Raw genomic sequence first — 4,162 nt, 5'->3', positions numbered from 1 at the left:
GGGTGATTCAACACAATATTGCTTTCTGTGCCAAAAAGAATTTGGATCTTCTGCACAACACTCTTTCTCTATTTGTGCGTTTAATTCTGAAATATTCTTTTGTATTGTTGGTAAGCTTAGTTGTTGTGAGATATGAATCGTGGATTTCAGATCTTTTAGATCTATTAGCTTTGATTGAACTTTCTTTAGCTCTTCCATAGTCTGAACCATTGTCGAGACTCGTGGAGATGAGACATATGGTAATTTAATCTTTCTTGGGCCATTCGAGGAGGTAGGAAGAGATAAAATATCCACCGTTATTATTTTTTGTTCTAAATGAACCATGTGGCTCAACAACAGCCAAAAATATGTTACCTAAAATACAATCAACAGGGATGTCAGCAACTGCAAATTTTAATTTTATGCAGTGATTATCAAAGAAAATAGATGCCTTTGGAATTTCATACTTCAGCATTTTACTTCCCAATCCAATAACTTTTCTTTATGCTGTCATTCAATATTTAGTAGGGATCACTTTTGTATTTAGAATATTTACATCTGCTCCAAAATTGATAAGAGCAGTCAAATTGAACATTTGTCCATGTATGCAAATATTTATTTGCACATGATGTTGCTGGTATTCGATGGCGAGTATCCTCATTTCCTGAAAACCTAAAGCAGTATATTTTCTTCCTTCATAAATCTGTACATTTGGCTTGTAAGATCCTTCTGTATCATATTCTTCTATAGGATCTGCTTCATCAATGGATTTTCCTTTTTCTATTCTCACAATCTGAGATTTAAGAATAGAAATTTCAGATTTGAGATTGTGAATTTCATGACCTACCTCCCCAAGGTAAGCGCGCGAACCTTATCCTGTTGTTGATGCCTTTGGAATGATTTTTCATTCTTTTCATAAGAGGCGTCAATGAAGAGTGGCTTCTTTGAAGAACTTCTACTGGAAGATTTCATTTGATCCATGAAGGCTTCCATCAGGCGATTCTTCATTTCTCCTTCTTCCATAGCTCTTATTTGGGACAATATTTTTATCTCATCTTCTTCTGTCTGTGCCATAAGAATTTTTTCTTTGTATTTCTATGGTTGTATATATTCATCAGAAGGTTCATTAGAAATTTCATATTCAGAAGAGAAAATACATTTACAATTTTTAGAATCTGAACAATCACAAGAATTTGCATAAAAATTTAATTCTTCAACTTCTTCTTTTGAAGTATATATAGAACTAGAACTTTCCACAGATGAGTCAAGCAACTGTTGCTACTAAATCTGGGGGTGTTCTTTTATCACCAATTGGGGCAATGATTAGTTTTATGATTTCTAGACCCACACCTCATGCAAAGATAATGAGCCTATGTTTTTGCAGTTTTTAATTTTTTATTTTGAGGCTAAGATCTGTTGCCTCGATTTGTTTTTGATTCTTCACCTACTAGATAGTTATTTGCAGTATGTCCATTTTTGCCACACAACCGACATGTTAATTTATTCCATTTTTCTTGCTTGGCACTATGTAGGTGAATATTAGATGGTTTATAATAATGTGTCTTAGGGACATATTTGTAATATCCCTTCCTTTTATGCTGTCGAAGAGATCGGCCTTTCTTCTTAAAGTCTTTTCTAGTTGATAAATCCTTTTCTTTCTTGGCTCGTTTCTTGATTTTTCTCCTTTTTACTAATGGATCATCAAGAGATAACCCATACTTGTTGCACAATGATTTGCTGCTAAGGAATCTGGACAACTTTTCTAGAGACTTATTAAGTTTCAAGCTTGTGCAAAGACCAACCAGAGCTTTAGTAATAATTGAAAATATTTGTCCCTATGTGTAAGACTCAAAAGATATTTGAAAAAATTCTTGCATTCTGAGATATCAGCGAACTCAGAAAGAAGTGATGCAAGATAAACTTGCTTCCATAACAAATTCTTTGAGTCTTTGACTTCATAGATTCTCTGCATCCAATCTCGATGGAAGTCTTCATATTGGGATATTTTATTGCATTTGAGATTCATTAAAATAATCTCATGCTTATTGACTATTTCTACCTCAGAACCACACCAGTGCTCAGCAATCATGGAAGTCAAGGCTCCAATCATGTTGTTCTGTACTGTCCCATCTGAATTATGAATTATATTTCCTTGCTCGTCTTTGAGAAGCCGTTCTTCCACCTGTTTAATTAAAGAAGGAGAGGATTCTGTTTCCCACAATTTGGATAGTGTGCCTATGAAACAGTGGATAATTGTTTTGCAGGCTTCTACCTCAGTTTTTCCTCTTAGACACATAAGTTTATATTTGGTAAACATCATGTCTACCATTTGTCTTATCTGGCTGACACTGAGGTTATCTATAGTCCATTCCCTATGAGAATCAGGGAAGAAAGTGTGGGTTTCAGGCAGTTTGCCTTTTCCTCTGATATCAAGTGCTGAATACCTATTGTACTGACTTTCCAAAGGCTCATATATAGGCATAACTTCTGGCTCTTTTTCCTCTTCCTTAAACAAAATTGCTATAGAAATATGTTCACTTGGAGTTTCAACTTTTTCTAGTTCTTGGGACGCAATTTCTTTGGGGAATAAAAAAGGAAACCTGTCGACTGGATTGACAGGATCCTGAATACGGATACTCGCTTTATGAAAAAAAGAAGAAGGAACTAGTTTTTCTGTTTTGGATATAGATAATTGATTCATCTTTTGTACCAGTTCATTTATTTGTCCAGATGTATAACCAATATGTTCTACCATTTTGTCTTCCACATTCTCTAGCTTTACTAGAGATTCTCTAACATATCCTCTAATTACTGAAGTAGAATTTTGAACATTATTCAAGGAATTATTTACAAAATTTAAAGAAACTTGGATAGTATCAAATTGTTCTTTGACCTCTTTGGATTTGGCCATGTTCATTTCAAGATTAGAATCAATCCTACGGAAAGCATATTATCTACAATGTGGATGCCTTTTAACCAGTTAAGGCCCACGAGGAAACTGGCCATGACTAGTCCCCATGACTGGACAACATAATTACATAGTGGAGATTTTTGGATAAACCCATGGAAACCTTTTTATGAAGAATGACTAGCACTGTAGGATGATTCACCAAGCGCTGTGATTCCTACGAACCTATTTCTGGGATAAATGAGGTCGTCCCATGCCTTTGTATAGATCCGCCGAATTATCATAGGTTTATTCAGCACATATTGATGCTTTATTTTAGTCATGACTAGCCATTCGTCATGCCTAGCCATAAATTGTTGTACTATATGGTGATCTGGATAATTCAGTGGATCACTTAATATGGTACAAGGAATATGAAAACATTTAACGGCATTTCTGTGGAAACATTTGTCACATGACATCTGAAAATAGCTTTCATAAAAGATTGGATCTATATCAGTGCAATTTACTCCATAATCTCTCCACTAGTCACCTAACCATCCTGAAAATTGATTTCTTTGCATGGTCCTAATTGATCCAAATTTTAGTTTTGTATAATGGATTTCTTCCTTTCCATCAACATTTAGGAGATCCCACCATAATATTTTGTAACCTGCAAAATTATAGATAGTGTCAGGAAAAATAAGATTAGGATTATTTTGTGGCCATAAGATAGGAGAATTTCTGGTGATTGTCCAATCTGTGTTTTTGGTTCTGTTGATGACTAAATATATGTGATAAATATTTCTTTGTCTTCCTCCTTCAGACCGGATTATTGCAATATCATGGAAATTATTTTTTAATGCCTCTTCTACTTGATGAGTTGCAACCATACTACTAGTGTACACCATATCATGGATCCAACGATTTCCTTTGGGAAATACTTTTCTTTCACGCACTAGGTGTAAAATATCTGTATGTGGTTGTAGATCCGCATCTAAGACTTTTGTTTGTATTAGCTACCAGGTTGGCTTCCAGTTCTTCTTGTATTATTACTAGCTTTGGTCCTATTTGATTGTTCTGAGAACTTCTTGTTGATTGTCTAGGTCCCATTCAGTAACAATAACAAAAACATGTTCTTGTTCTTGTGACTGGGTTTGTATGTATTCTCGGCTGAGAAAATCAAGTAGACAATTGTCTTCTCCTTTGATTTGTTCCACTTCCAAATCAAAATTGTCAAAAAGGGCTTGCCATCTGGCGAATTTGGCTTCTCCAGGCTTCTTGTTATCTGTATTA

This window comes from Pinus tabuliformis, chromosome 7, assembly GCF_031772625.1.
Source record: "Pinus tabuliformis cultivar Carrire ecotype Pingquan chromosome 7, CPIR1, whole genome shotgun sequence".
In the NCBI taxonomy this organism is placed as follows: Eukaryota; Viridiplantae; Streptophyta; class Pinopsida; order Pinales; family Pinaceae; genus Pinus; species Pinus tabuliformis.
This window is presented reverse-complemented; position numbering follows the sequence as displayed.